The 16,131-nt window shown below is 39.3% G+C and overlaps 2 long non-coding RNA genes across 3 annotated transcripts in view; one reads left to right on the forward strand and one right to left on the reverse strand.

The window, feature by feature from the left end:
- The window catches only part of LOC140338065 (uncharacterized), a 34,712-nt gene extending 25,442 nt beyond the window's left edge, over positions 1-9,270 (forward strand). The window contains exons 4-7 of one of the 2 annotated variants that reach the window (XR_011922177.1): positions 2,133-2,194; positions 2,361-2,531; positions 5,773-5,896; positions 8,921-9,270. This is a non-coding gene — a long non-coding RNA (uncharacterized lncRNA). Of the gene's footprint in view, positions 1-2,132; positions 2,532-5,772; positions 5,897-8,920 lie in introns of both variants that reach the window. The other variant, XR_011922176.1, reaches the window with a different exon arrangement.
- A 2,065-nt stretch (positions 9,271-11,335) lies between these two features.
- On the reverse strand, positions 11,336-15,753 carry LOC140338064 (uncharacterized). Its single transcript, XR_011922175.1, has 3 exons — positions 15,598-15,753; positions 15,422-15,510; positions 11,336-12,109 (listed from the first exon to the last, which is right to left on the reverse strand). It is a non-coding gene; the product is annotated as an uncharacterized lncRNA (long non-coding RNA).
- Between the last annotated feature and the right edge of the window lie 378 nt (positions 15,754-16,131).

Consider the following 16,131-nt stretch of genomic DNA (forward strand, 5'->3'; position numbering starts at 1 on the left):
CCAGGTAAGTGAAAAATCTCGGGCTTAACCATCCTTGCAATTTTTTTTTGCCCGAGCGAAGGTCGGGCTTAACTGCAAGGAGGTTAATAACAGTATTTGTACAGCGCCAAAATATTATGCAGTACTGTACTTTAAATAGGGGTAGCAAATTACAGACAGTAAAACAGGAGGAGGAGAGGACCCTGCCCCAAACAGCTTACAATCTAAGAGGTGGGGGAAGTAACACACAATAGGAGGGGGGATATAAAATAGTGGGTAAGTAGTGAGGGTTTAGGAGACAGAAGAAGATTGGTAGACAAGTTTGAAAAAATGGGATTTAAGAGCTCTTTTAAATGAGCCAAAAGTAGGAGCAAGCAAAATAGGATGAGGAAGACCATTTCAGAAGGTTGGGGCAGCTCTAGAAGTCTTGGAGACGTGCATGTGAAGATGTTATGAGTGAGGAAGTCATTGGTCAGTCATTGGAGGAGGAAAGGGAGCGGCTGGGGGGTATTTTTCTATCAGTGCACAGAGGTAAGTGGGACAAGAACTGTGGAGGGATTTGAAGGTGAAGCACAGGAACTTGAATTTGATTCTAAGGTGAAATGGAAGCCAATAAAGAGAACTACAAAGAGAAGCAGCAGAAGAGGAGTGGTGGGAAGGTTGGATGAGTCTGGCTGCAGCATTCATAATAGATTGTAGAGGAGAGAGTCGGATTAGTGGAATACCAGAGAGGAGGATGTTACAGTAGTCTAGGTGAGAGATGATAGGAGCGTGTACAAAGGGTTTTGGTGGTCCCTGGGGACAGGATATTTTCCATCTTTTCTGGGAATCCAGTTTAAAAGTAGTCCTTCAATTTGTTTAAATTAAGGTAGAGACAGACCACTGAAACATTCTTGCAATTCATGTCTTGGCGAAGGGATTTTAGGAAACCAATATTCAGTCAAAGCTTCATTGTAAACTGAGGGAGTGATCAGGTGACCAACGGTGGAGAAAACAAGAATTTCAAGGATTTATGACCAAAGATTTACATCACTGCTTTTGTGCCTGCAGTGCATAAGTAAGCTGTTATTTCTAAAAAAGAATGGCACAATCTTTTTAACAGAAGATTAATGGCACCTTGTCATGTCTATCTGTTTGCCACAGACAAAACAGTTTGGTAATGGTTGGTTCCAGTACACACACCTCTGTCTGTCTCCACACTCAGGAAGAGAAGAGTTACATAACGTTCTGTGTACGCCGTCCCTCCATTAGCGTTTTAAGTGCCCCCCTGCCAATGACAGGCAGGAAATTACAAATGCGATGTTGAAATGTGGCCTTGTTGAGGAGTTGACACCAGGGTAATCGATGCCTTGTTTCCTGTTTTTACTCAAATTCTTTGTAGGCTTAAACATCCTAGTAAAAATGTTCTGGCAGCCTCACAAAACTCACACATTGAGGACAACAGTGAAAGGCAGAGGACATTTCATTAGGCTGCCAAACAGAAACTATGGCTCTGCTTTTCATACCACTTGTATAAGTCATAGACAATGGACTAAGATACGCTTTAACCTTTTGTGACTCAACCTTGTGAGGTAATGCAGTTGTTATCGCAGTGGAAACTGCACAGCAGAAGCCTAAAAGTGTCAGCCGGGCTTCAAACTTTTGCCCCTATTGGATTAACTATAATGAACCATTAATGGAATCACCATTTTTTGGAGGGTTGATATAAGCCCAATCACTAAAATTTCATATATGTTTCATAATATTAATTTGTTTTTAAAAGTTGATTTTATTATTTTAATAGAAATAATACCCAGTGATTCTGCAATGGATGCTTATTCAAACTTTTTCCTTCATGGGATAACTGTCTCTTATTGTGCTCCTGCTTTGTTACCCCGTCAAATGTATTCCCATACTTGTGTCTGTACCAATACACATCGGGCTGGAAATTCGCCATGACTGAAGAAGAAAGACTATTATGGGAGAACCTGGGTGATCCAGCAATCATATAATGGATTTCTTAAATCATTGATTTCTTTAATCCTGTAAGTCGTTACTCACCTGTCCTTGCTTTGTTGTAAGCGCTGCCATGTTTTTCCATATTCTCTTTCATATTCCCATTCTTTGATCCCCTGATGGGACAAAATTAACTCCTGTGCATTATGTCATCCTAGCCTGGCCAATCAAGATGGTCAAATATTAGGAAAGAAGGAGATGGTGACCCCTATGACAACAGGTATTTAAAAAATTGCAGTCAGGCAGGTATCTCTACTTGATTGCAGAGAGACATCACCTGACCTGCCTGGTTGTAGTTGGTAATTTTTTACATTTACATATGCTTTAATTATACATTGCTTTTTTTATCTTTTGTTTTTTGTTTTTGTACTGTACTGATGTACTAGGATGCCATTATTGACCTTTCCAGTGACCAGAAAAGAAATATGCAATGAGTAATTCTAACTTTACTCTGACTTTTCCAATTTACAAGCTTTTTTCAGTGGGTCAGTGTCTTAAAAAGTATTGCTGTCAGACATAGCCGGGCATGGAGTATTTTCAGAAGGGGATCAGCAATGGTAACTTTTCACTCAGCTCAACTTTAAAGATAACTGTAAATGTATAACGAGTCTCTGTTTGCAAAGGACTGTTCCTCAATTCCTAAAATCCCTTTGTAAAATGTAGTACCGGTATAACCTGTTTAGCATGCAAGGTAATATCTGCGACCAGTACTGCCAATTTTAATTGCTCCTGAATATTTTTTTTTCACAGTATGCATAGGTTAACCTATTCTTTTCAAATTGATGCCAGCCTAAAAAGCTATTTTTTTGGTTCATGCTACAATAATCCCATCCTAATCACACATATGGCCAATTGGCGGGCCCTTAAGATTACCCAGCATCCTCTTCCTGCTAGCAAAGACCTTGATGTGTTATTTTTTGATAACTCCTTGGCTCCCGCTCAAGTTACAATATCTTTACAGCTTCCTGCTTTGTCTCTGCAAAGTAACTGTACCTCTAGGGAAGAGGTCATAGGACTAAGAAACAAATGAGGGGTTCGTGGTGGATAATCATTGCTGTGTACGGTGTCCTCATCAGACTCTTTCCTGCATTTTAGATCATATGAATTGCAGAGTTAGTGTGGGGAAGCTATAAAGAATATCCACAAGATACACCAGATTATAGTTTATACCAGAGTTTGCCAACCAAGGTTCCTGCAGAGGTTTTATAAGGATTCCTTGAACAATTAGTATTTTGTATCTCTCAGTGACCTTTTTGGTAGGAATGACATTGTTCCCACTGACCACCAGGCTAATGTACTGTGAACTATGGAAATAGTATTTTAGTAGGGGTTCCCTGAAGACCTGAAAATTATTTCAAGGGTTCCCCATGTTACATAGGTTGAAAAGGCTACAATAAAGTGTCAGTTAAGTCTGCTGCTTTTTCATCCAAGATGACAGTGCCAAGCAGCAATCCCAAGGCCTACTGGATGTCTGCACAATAAATGCTCATATAATGGTATATTGACATATTTATAAATATACAGTGGTACCTTGATATAGGGCCTTAATCTGTTCCAGATCCTTGGACTTGGACTGGACCAAACAGGACTTATACCAAACAAATTATTCCCATAAGAAATACAAGGAAAATTATGAATCTGTTTCCATGAAAAAAAATCCTATTGTTATTGGCATATTATACATTAATGGGGCTGTATAAAATAATTTAAACACTGCTTAATACTAAAATACATAAATACAAAAGCAATTAGATGAAATAAATGAAAATATAACCTCACTTTACCTTACTGAGAAGAGTCGAGTGCCTACTAGGATGGTTCTGAGAAGAGAGGAGATGTTATGTAATTAACAGAGAGTTATAGAGCGGGTTGATCACTGAATGGTAGCAACTACCATACTGACACTCGTGGGCAGTCGTAGCTTTGTCTCTCGAGAGGTAAATAAGGGAAGCGCACAGTGTTGTGACTCAAAGGTTGTATACCAAGCAAAATGTTCATGTCCAAACAAGACTTATAACAAGTTGGATTTATACCGAGGTACCACTGTATTAAAACATTTTGCCTGAAGCCTGCACTTTACACCAAGAGGTTAAAGGAGCAACTAAGTCATCTTTGGATGTGTGCTTCTGGCCCCTGTAATGTGTTTAATTAAGGTGTTTGCTTAAAAAGATGTCATCACCTAGGGATAAATTTATGAGGGAATTGACTTTTCCTGTACTTTTACCCAATTAGTACAAATTGGCACCACAGACTCTTTCATTAATCTTTCTGGCCTGCTTTAATTGGCCTGTTCGTTAAGAGGTTTATTGAGCTGCCTGTGCGAGGTGTTCACACAGAAACACTCTGCGGCATTATTACTGCTTGTGGAAATAATTAAACCTTTCTGGTATATGTCATAGGTCGGCCACCATGGTAAACAAACCCAAGTTAACGGGAGAAATGCAAACCTGATTTATTTCTTTTAGTCTTTACATATGAACATATGTACATGAAAATTTTTACATATGAACATGAAAATTCACCAAAAACTTCAATTTCAAATTTGAAGTGGTAATAGCACAAAGAGTAATCAGTACTTTAAAACTGTGCTCAACTTTTTGGCTGTATGGGTTATTGTAGATTTTATTGTTTGAGTGGTGTCCTGTCTCAGGTTTGGTATTTATTTACTGCTGGCAAATGTTCAGTCACTGGTGCCTAGTTAAATACATAGTGTGGGTCCTGGAGATATATAAAAACATAATAGAAGCCAGGTGTCGTACAGGAAAACATTATTCACTATAAGTACAAAAATCTGTAAAAACAAAAAGACCTGATAATGGAGACCTAGTATACTATTCAAAAAAGGTGAGGGTTACCAGAATCAAACTGTGCATTTTGCTATCCTCTTATGAGGTCTAGAATGTATTGGACTGAGCACATGCTTGGATATCCAGCAGCCTCATATTGTGGATTTCATCCCAGGCAGGTGACATGGGAATACTTGGGGCACAGGGTCTAAGTGATAACGGGGCTTTGCTAGGGATACCAGGACCTGCAACCCTAGTGTCCACCTGAATACTTTTCTGCAAAGATATCATCAGTTCACACTCCCCCAGGCTCTCCTCACCATAGGCTAGCAGGATGAGATGGCTTTGGTGTAGGAACAACTGACTGGGCTAGCTCAGGTAGACTGATGTCACAGCTAGCAGGAGTTGCGGTTGTAACAGGGCAAAGTCAGGGCTGGTGGCAAGCTTTGAAGCAGAATTGTGTACCAAACGACGTCAGGGTAGGTGGCAGACAGGAGCAGAGCAAAGAACTGGCTAAAATCAGGGCAGGCAGCAAGCAGAAGCAGAGCTGGGAACAGGGGAGGATTGAAATCCAGAAAGTCAGGCAGAATGAACACGGTGAAAAATGGTGGGTAAACACACTAAGGGTCCAGCAATATTTGCTAGTACTGAGGAAGCTTAAACAGCCCTCTTAATGCTATGCCCTGCACATGTATTGCAGCTAATGGGTGCACAGCAAGCAAGGAGGTTGGAAAAAGCTACTATTGCACAAATTGTATACACAAAACACTAATTTCTTGTTGTTTGGACATTTCTTGTCCACCACATTTAGTCCCTGATGAAGGGGGGTTTCTCAGATCTCCCAAAATGTGTTGGCCTTTTAATAGATACCACATGCAATAAACTAAATCTGGTGCTTTCTTTTTTGTGCTTTGATTGGTATATTTTTGCAACATATTAAAATTTGTGATTTTATCATTGCTTAGTTGTTCATTTTGGGGGAAAAGTAACTAGTTGGCTTGTCTGTTTTCAGAAGTGAAATCCTGGGGTCCCAATTCACACCACAGATTCCCTGAGGATGTCCAGGGTGTGCCGGCTCTCATGAGCCATATCAAAGTGAAGTTGAGCAGGCTAAGGAAATGAGTCAGTCATGAAAGGCAAGTGCATCCTCTGGGACGGCTTATAATCAGTATTATCCCTTTACAATAATACCATTTCAGAGAGACAGCGGAACCAGAGCCCTACGTAGTCATGTAAACTGCTTCCTGTATTTGCCAAACAAAACTGTGCCTGGACTGTTCAGCTGGGATACCACGATAACCGAGAACGAGGGCCGATAATGTCCTCTATTAGCAGATGGAGTAAAGCAGATTCATAGCGCCTCAAGTTACAGAGTTATTCAGGTCACCCATTAATCACTGTTACCTTCGACCAGTCCACTGTTCCCCTATGAATCCAATGGACAACAATACCATGGTAAAGTGAACCTGTGCCCAGATCATGGATACTAAAGCATTTACATTTAAGCTACATACACACGTCCAATAGTTCTCGCCTGATAATCGACTTAGAGCCGATATTGGACGAGAATCTGGCGTGTGTACAGCGCCCTTTGTCCGAACGACCGTCCTGGCTGATCCACGGACCATGAACAACGTACGATCCTAATGCAAGGGAAGGGGGAGAGCGTGCAGCGGGGTGCCACTGCCTCGTTCCCCCTTTCCCTATAGAGCAGAACGGTGATGTATGTACAGCACTCGCTCATGCATCGTGCATAATAACAATAATTGCATGTGTGTATGCAGCTTAAGTCTGACTAAGCAGCAAATGCCATTTAAAACTCTCATTTATCTATGCATCTATAGGCATTGTAAAAAAATGTATATTTAAAGTGTGTTATTGAAACCCAACATTTTACCTCCTCCTTCCAACAACCAGACACTCCCATTGCCAGCCTGATTTACACTTTCATCTGTCTTTATTTTATTTACCAATACAACATTTCATGTCATTACACTGGTTGAAATAAAACATGTTTTAGGGAATAGAAAAGTAAAATAAAGGGTGTTTTTTTTTATAAATATCTAAACATCACTATAACATCACCTTCAAAAAAATATTACTACAAGACTTTCAGTATTTACATCCTCATGCCTCTGCACTCTAAATACTTATGCAAGAACGTAAAAAAAAGAAAATAGGAGCAGTGTCTGTTGTCATATTGTACTTCTAGCATCAGGGAAACATATCTGGCAGCTCCAGCATGAGATAATGTAGCAGCATTTCCACAGCAAAAACAAATAAAATGAAATTATTGTTGTCTACTACACATCAGCATTGCTTTCTAGCACATAATAGTAAACCTAAAACCTAAAAAACCTAATACAGTAAACTCCCTGTTTTCCGGCATTCATAGGTATTGGTAAATTCTGAATAAATAGAGTTTCTGGTTGTTTAAGAAATACTATTAAGATAGTACTAAAAATGTAAATACTCATAATATAATTTACAGTAATGCAAAGTATGACCAGTTACAAATCCACTTCTAGTTGGTCAGTACTTAATAATTAGAATATCCTACAAAATACACAGGGCGATGTCAGGGCAGGTGTAATGGCAGCAGTAGAAAGAAAGTCCATACCGGATTGAGACTAGGCAGGAAAGCAGTAGAGGTCCTAAATATGGATGTTTCAGGGTGTTGAAAACACATAGGAGCCGGAGAAGTGATGCACAAAGCATCATCTTATTAAGAGCACAGCATGCCAAGTTTCTTTTTTGTGCGGATTGCATGCCCGTAGCTTGGGAGTGCCAGTTACTTGAGTTTCGGATAATGGGGAGTTAACTGGGGTTCCTTGCAAAGCTTCCACTACACTGTATCTTTATGTAGAGCAACATGCCCCTGTATTCCCAAGTTTTAGGAATGTGAAGAACTTCTATAAAAGATACAAAGTAGAGGCATAAATGTCACTGAGCCTCAGAAACACATGTTCATATATATTTCCTATATTCCTATACACAAATTGCAAATACAAGCATATTCAATATAGACTTTGGTTGCAAGCTAGGGTCAGCCAATGCGCTCTCTTGATTAGCTTCAACTCACATGCTGCAAACTTCAGATGTTTGTTCCGATTTCAGGGCACTCTGCCCACTTTTATTTCCAAAAAAACAAAGCAATTTCCAATGTTTTGTCTCGTGCAGGATTAAAGTCATCCACAGTATGTCAAGAAAAACACAAAATTTCGCCTCCTGGCTCACTCTGTGGGAAACACAGACCTTAAATTTGGGAGACCTTCTCCCAGTTCACGGGATTCACACAGCCTTTCTCCCTGAACCACTTCTGGCCTCAGGCAGCAACTTGTCTCACCTACAGGTGCCTTTTTATTATGAGCCAGGTTCTCCAGAGCCTCAATTTCTGGTCTGGAAAAAGATAGGAGTGCTTGGCCCATCCACTCCTTCCAGAACACCCTGGGTCTGGACCCCAAATAAAATAAAATAATACTGGGAGCCTTATCTAGGTCTTTTAATCCCCTTTCAAAGAGAAATTGAGATAGATGATGCCATATACCCTGCACATTTGGAATCACACATAACGTGATTGTTTGCCAGACAGTTGGCTTTAATGAAAAGCCGGTTTTCAGGGTCCTGGAGCTGGCCAAAGAAGAGTAATGAGGGATCCTTGGCCACCCAGTCAATGTCCAGGTCCATGGTGCTAGAAAGCACAGGTGCTCCTTTTAGAGAATCAGCAGCTGGGAGCTCAGTGGCTTCCAAAAACTTGAGTGGAAAGGAGCTTCAGAATAAGCTATCAAATTTTGTTAATGCAAAAAGGCTTTTGTTGTATTGAGCTGCTGCAAGCCTGTTTCCATAAGCAATCCCCTAGTGCATGCTCATTATAAATATATATATTGTGTGTGGGAACATCAGCTATGTAGGATAAAAATCTACACCCGCCAATCAGGAAGAGGTTAAACAGATATATGTTGATAATTATAATAGTGATAATTGATTGTAAACTTATTTCCTGCAGTATCTGCATATGGGAGATACCATCTCTGTGACTCTACATACACAGAAATAAAGATTTTTCCACCCATAGGCTAATGATGCATTATGGAATTATAATTAAATGTAAGATTTGTTTTTTTTTGTTTTTTTTTTAACTCAGTCTCATGTTTACCCAGCCTTTAAACTGATGTTCAACGACCACAATAAAGAATGGAGGGCTTGCTAAAAGAAGAATCTCTATACTTTAAATCTGAATGCTAGACAAATATATAACGACTTCATCCTGTATTCACGACAACATTGTTCAATTTAATTTGTAAATTAAAACCTATCTGAATTTAATTTGGTAATTATTACTCCTATTGCAACCCTCTATACAGCACATTTACAAGGTGGGGGAGGAAGAAGCAGCTTGTCCTGTCAATGGTTTGGGTGGGTACATGACAGTGTGGTTTAGACTAAATGGATTTAATGACAAAAGGGTCTGATTTTAGTAGATAGACTATCATCAAGTAATCTTGGATGATCAAGCAAACCTGGAATGGATTTCCTAAAAATTAATTGCTTTTACTTGGCAATTTTTTTCATTCTTTGACCAGATCTATTCCAAGTTTGTTGGATCACCCAGGTTTTCCCATGATAGTCTATCTTCTCCAGTCTTGGAAAGCTTTAATAAATCAGGCTCCAACTGTCAATAATTCTGAAGGGACTGAGGACATCTTGTGGCACAAAATAAATACTGCAATGAATGGCTTCAGGCTGAAGATGAGTATTGTAGCAAACTGCTTTATTTATTTTTTTAATACACTATTTTTTTTTTTTTACTTACGGTAAGTCCTGATTTAAGTAACACACAATTTACCTGTTCTTTGCAGAGTGACAATAGCAGCCTCATACAAAACATTCCAAAATATTAAATAAAATATTATAGATTTTACAATAATAGGCTGATCGGTTATAAAGGAATGCTGTCCACTGAAATGAGTGTAATAATTCAGTCTCTACATGTAGCAATCATGTAGATTTTTAGTATAGACAACCTTAAAAAATTAAGTCTGTGCAAGATTTTCATTCAATGTATTAATTTAAAGATTTGGCGTTTGTTTGGTCATGGCAACATATGGTCTGATTACACTAGCATACATCCACTAGGTTATTGGGCCGTAATACAACTGTTTGTTGCAAAGCCCACTTGTGTTGCATGAATTGCTAATGCAGTTTATTAAAATATATCTCAAATGTTTCATCTTAGGAAATATATATATATTTACACACACAATTTAGGAAATGACAGTAGCATGCTGGATACTCCACTTACTGAAGCACAGGTTGACAAAAATGTTCTGTATATGACAGATAGAGTGCGCCACCTAGTGGAAGGATTCTGACTTGTTACCAATGGAATTGTGACCTTTGTAAAGTAGAATAAGTATTGTACAATATTTTAGGACAATGCCACACAGGCATTTGACTTAATTCCAGTCTCTATGGAATTGCTACCTCGCCAGCAAGATAAGATGATGGTTCTCCTGCATGCTGCTGCCAATATGTTGCCCTAAATAAGAACTAAACCCTTGCTTTAAACAACTGCTACTAGGCAGGGATTTTTGTAGCAGAAGGGACAGGCCTTCAAAAAATTAACCGTACCTGCCTGATTACAGTTTTTCAAAAACACTCACCTGTTCTGATGTGGGTGCTGCCATCTTCTTCTCCTCTTCTAGGTTCCAATGATTGATCATTCTGGGATGATGTAACTCCTGCGCATTCACAGCATACACATACCTGGCATCATATGCTGAGCTGTGCATGCAGAGGTCAGAATTTTTTTTTTTTTTTTTTTTTTTTTTTTTTTAGTAGGTAGGTAAATATGTTTTATTGCAGAATGGATCATTGCTTGATCACAAAATTTCTTTGCAGATTTATTGTTCCACTTTTCATATAGATCCTTTACTATCTTTAAAATGCCACTAAATAATACAGCTGTTTCAAGCAACATGTAAAACCACTCACTGAGATATTACTGCTTTCCATCAGACTCAACAATTGCCGTGATTTACCATAATATAATCCACTGCAACAAGAATTCAAAGAACACCTCAAAGGGTCATGACTATGGACTTTGTAAAGTGCTGCGTAATATGTTGGTGCTTTAATAATACAAGTATATATTAAATATATAATAATAAATATAAGGGTCACTTGAAGTGCATTTTCTGTAGAATGCTGCCTAATTTCCTCTTATCCTCTTCCTCAATCACATTAAAATATTCCTATGTTTTCCATTTTTTTATTGGCTTTGGAAAGATTCTTAGGACTTTGCTTATCAATATTTTACCATAACTTTCACCTAGGATTTAATCAGAAAAATATGTGAATCTTGGGATAAACACATTGATTAACAGATAACTGATGTATTAAGATTTCTGTAATTGATTTTATTATAGCTGACATTCATTAGGAATGCTGCCTACACTGTATAGAAGGCACCTACAAAAATAAAAGAAAGAAACTAAAAAATTGAAAGCTAAACTCAGATATATGAAAGGGTGCTGAAAAGTTCCTGGCTTTGCTCAGAAAGAAGAGAGCCAGAGTTATGAAATAACAAATTTATTCAACATATTCCCTACTGAGACTGATGCACTTGGTACAGCGTAGTTGCAGCTTTTCTAGACCATTCAAATAAAAGTCCTTTGGTTGGGCCACAAACCAGCTCTCAGCAGAATCTTTGATGTCAGAAATGTCCTCAAAACTTTGCCCCTTCAGGTGTTTCTTCAAATACGAGAACAGATAATAGTCCGAAGGGGCCAGGTTAGTAGGGGGGGGGGGGGAGTAGGGGGATGGTGAACCAATTGGAAACTCAGGGTGTTCAATTTGGCAGCCACAATGTTGGGCGTGTGCGCAGGTGCATTGTCCTGCAAAAAAAGGATCCCTTTGGTCAACTTTCCACGGCGTTTTGTCTTAATTGCCTCCTTCAGCTGGTCCAGGAGGTTAACATTATACTGTCCAGTGATACTAGAGCCCTGAGGTAGGTAGTCCACCAACAATATACCGTCTTTGTCCCAGAAAACGGACGCCATTACTTTTTTGGCCGATTTCTGGGTTCGGAACTTCTTCGGCCGCGGGGACCCGCTGTGGCGCCATTCCTTGGACTGTTCCTTGATTTCAGGATCATGGATGTGGATCAAAGTTTCATCCTCAGTCACTAACCTAGCCAAAAAGTCCTGTGCTGCTTCAAAATGGGCCAAAACGGCTTTGGATGCTTGTTCCTTCTTCTGATCACTGTTCAAACATTTCGGCCCATAACTCTAACAACGTGAAACTTGCTTGTGCCTCTGCCATCACAGCTTCTCACTAAAAGAAAAGACCTGAGATGTGCACAGTTACATACTAAGATAGTAGGCTGTCATTTCATCTGGAAGGGGGCAAAGCCAAGAACTTCTCAGCACCCCCTCATAGTATACAAAATAAAGGCAACTCTGTAATCATTAATACACTATTAATTGTATTTTTACTCAATGCAAGCAGTGTAGGTACATGAATACCGCCCAGTATATGCTTGTTGCAGTTCCTGTTCAACATGTAGACACAATGGGGCCTGAGCAAATATCACAAATGGGCAGCTGCACAGTTTGTCCTCCTCCCCAAAACTTCTCTGAAGTGTGAGATTGAGAAAAAGCCAATCAAGGAGCATGCTGATAGGAAAGAGAGCAGAATGACAGAGAAATATCTGGTTCTAGGCTGGCATAGGCCCATGAAGATAGGGGGTACTGCGTAACTGAGCCCTGACAAAACCTGGCCTGGCAGCAATTTATTTTCCTGCCTGTCTTTATAGATAGAAAACTTGATGGAAAAAAGCTGGGGGGGGGGGGGGTGTTAGACAAAAAAAAAGTTTAGACAAGATATAGGGGTCAGTGGAAAGTTGACATGTATGAATATATATATGAATACCTATAACATAAAGAGCTGAGAGCTTCAACTACAACTTCCCTCCCCACCCGGCTGAAAACAAATTCTGTGGAGAACACAGTATCATTATCCAGATCTTTTCCATTGTATGATATCAGTACTGCCCTCTCTGACACACCTAATAATTATAACCAATTATATTTTCCTCTTTGGAAGGAAGGGAGGGTTGTTTAGGCACCAGGTAGGGGGCTAAGGTTAGGCACTGGGAAGGGGGGATAATGATAGGCAATGGGCTAGAGGGGGTTAAGTTTAAAATTGGACAGCACTATGGGATTTTAGCACTAGAGATTGCAAAATATCATAGCCCAGTGACCCCATCCTCTATATTTGGCCTTATACGCTACTCAGATTTTTCCCTGAGTGTTGTAACCAAAAGCAACCAATGCTAGGCCTCTTTTTACATCTGATGAATTACATATTGCACATCGAAAGTCTAACTATAAAAAGAGTCAGGCAAATATGAAGGGTTAGATTAGCCAGCAAGGTCAGGTGCAAGAGGAGCCTGACCCTCCATTTGAATCTTCTTTTTTGGCTAATCCAGACCCCTGCCATCTCAAACCCAACAATTGCATCTGGCTCCATTGCTGGTTAGCTGATGGAACATGAGGTGCTCCTATCACAAAATTGCTGACTTGGATAGAATCTGGTTGGAGCGGTGAAGAAATCCAACTGGATTCAGAATTTGCATTCTTTTAATGGTCCATACCATATCTGTCCATTATGGGTAGAAAACGGCTCAGCTGTCATCGTCCAGTGGCCTACTACACTCATCAATGTCTGCCAGCTCAATTGACTGTGCCCTAATATACCTGTCAGTGACAGGGATTGTAATGTCAGATCAGAACTTGGAGTGCTAGTGGTGGCCCTATAGTTCCAATCAGAGTTTATATTGACTCTGATCCAAGGTCAGAAAAACTCTGATCCAAGTCAAACTCAAGTCTGATCGAAACTATAGATCACCATTAGCTGGAACTTTTAGACTTCGAGAGGTAAGCCCCAGAAAGTTTTACTAAAAAAATTGGGTAAATACGGTAAAAGCTGTGCTCAGCCATTTAATCATGTGCAGAAAAATGGATATTCAATTTTCCCTGCATATGATTGTCTATTGAAAGATTTGCCCTGTTTACTAACATTTATTCCTGTTTCACTCCAACCTTTGGCCCAGCACGAGGAATACCTGCACACAAGTGAAGCAAAACACACAAGCTATTACTAGCAGTGCCTCATGAAATGCTGCACTGATAACTGAACACACGTGATTGTATATGACAACCCTGCTCTCACAGTATGACACGTAGGATCACTGTGTACTATTATAACTTGCTGGAAAAGTTTGTAATCTTTCCATGCATTCACAAGACACAACATGCCACAAAATTGATGGCAGATCAGCTTCACAGCTACAATTTACTGAAAAAGCTGATGGTAACAATGATCTATGCACATTATAATACTCTGCATGCAGTTCAGGAGTGACACAGTGAAACCAGATTTGTATATTTGTTTTAGGTCAATGACTGAATCCAGAGGACTGGGGATATACTGGGCTTGATTTATCAAAGCTCTAGAAGGATAGACCAGATTTGCTATTATTTGGCAAATGTTCTCCATCCTGGACCAGATCCATTCCAAGTTTTCTGGATCACCTAGGTTCACCCATGATATACTATATTCTCCTGTCTTGGAGAACTTTAAAAAAATCAGGCCCACCGTTAACGCAGGGTGTCATGGACCCAACCCCATAGGAGGCCTGCATTTAGTGTAAAGATGCACAGAGCAGGGCTACTGTCAAGGACCACTAATCACTTTAGAAGATCTGAAGATGAACCTGCGTATCACTTGTTATTAATTACCTATTAATTTCCTAAAACTTTTTACCTCCTGCATCCTAATAGCTGTAGTTGTACCAACCAGGTGCTGAACGTTGTGATCTAGTCCATCATAAAGTGGTTGTTCCTTCCCACAATATATCCTTGCCAGGGATGTGATCTCTGCTCTATATCTCTCCATTGCTTTAAAGTTTATGTCCAGTCAATGAGACAATTTTTGTTTTTTTCTAAAGCATGAAAAGTTTTATGTTTATAACCCACTAGGGGGATTTACCTTAACTTCCTGCCCTAAAAACAAAACAGGAAATGAGAGCAATCTCTCTAAAATGAACAAAATCCTAAACAGTTCATCCTGAAACAGGAGCCCCTATTCCAGAATGATTGGTTTCCCCTCTCTTTCTGTTTTAGTGGCAATGGGCACCAGGACAAATTAAGAGGGTTGATCTCTGCAATGGTGACTGTGATAAAACTATTTTTTTACCATGACATACACCTGCACCTCCGTTGGGGTGGGGTGGTTGTAACTGAATACAAAATAGGAACTTCTCTGACCAATCAGGATGAACAAAGATCAGACCAGAAAAGAAGCAGAAAAAGATGGCAGCACCTGCAACAAAACAGGAACAGGTGAGTGTGTTTGAAAAGCTGTGATCAGACAGGTAAGGTTCTTTGTTGCCCATTGCTGTCCCTTCTGCAATACAAATCCTCTCTGATCAAAATTTACAGGGGCACTATAACTCTGATAGGTTCAACATTTACATACTTCAAGTAAAACTTGATAAAAATATATAAAACAAATGCAGCTACCCTATATCGTTGTAATATATTATATGTTTATCCTTCGCTAACATTTTAAAGCAGAAAAAAAAAAATTACATTTACCTTTAATCCTGCAGATTTCTCGATAGCACTGGACCTTCCCTTGATCTGGTCCCACACCACCCTAAAATTCTTCTTAGAATTGCAGCACCCTTAAAAAAATAAAAAAAAAACAAATAAATACAATTTTCACTTTGCATATAACAGTTGTATAAAGTAAAAATGTTGAGTTTAAGTACACTTCAAAGTCCATTTGCCGCTATCACTTTTTAAGCAGTTACAGCAACATTTTTGTTTTTTTTAAATAAGGTTTATGCTATGATAATAAAAGGTGACTGTTGCAAGCGTCCTGTATGAGGTTTGTTTGAACCCTTTTAACTGACACTTTGGCTGGTCAGTTAGCTATTGATCATACCAGTTAATTTTTCACTAACAGAACTGTGTTTCAAAATATGCTGTAACATATACTGCTTGTTCTTTTTTTTTATTTGCTCAATGTCCCAATTGTAGGATTAGTATAGTATCACCTTCTCCTCTCAGGGTGTGCTTTTTAAATGTGGTGCATTTTATTTTTTTGTTCAAGCAATGTGATAATGATCTTAGGTAAAGGGCAATATAGACAAAGCCCCCTGTTAAAGAGAAATTGCAGGTGTAGTTTCTTCAGACTCCCTCTCTGTGCTCAATGATTTTTCCCATTGGACCTGATTTATTAAAGCTCTCCAAAGCTGGAGAGGATACAGTTTCATCAGTGAAGTTGGGTTATCCAGCAAACC

Source organism: Pyxicephalus adspersus, chromosome 9 (genome assembly GCF_032062135.1).
Source record: "Pyxicephalus adspersus chromosome 9, UCB_Pads_2.0, whole genome shotgun sequence".
In the NCBI taxonomy this organism is placed as follows: domain Eukaryota; kingdom Metazoa; phylum Chordata; class Amphibia; order Anura; family Pyxicephalidae; genus Pyxicephalus; species Pyxicephalus adspersus.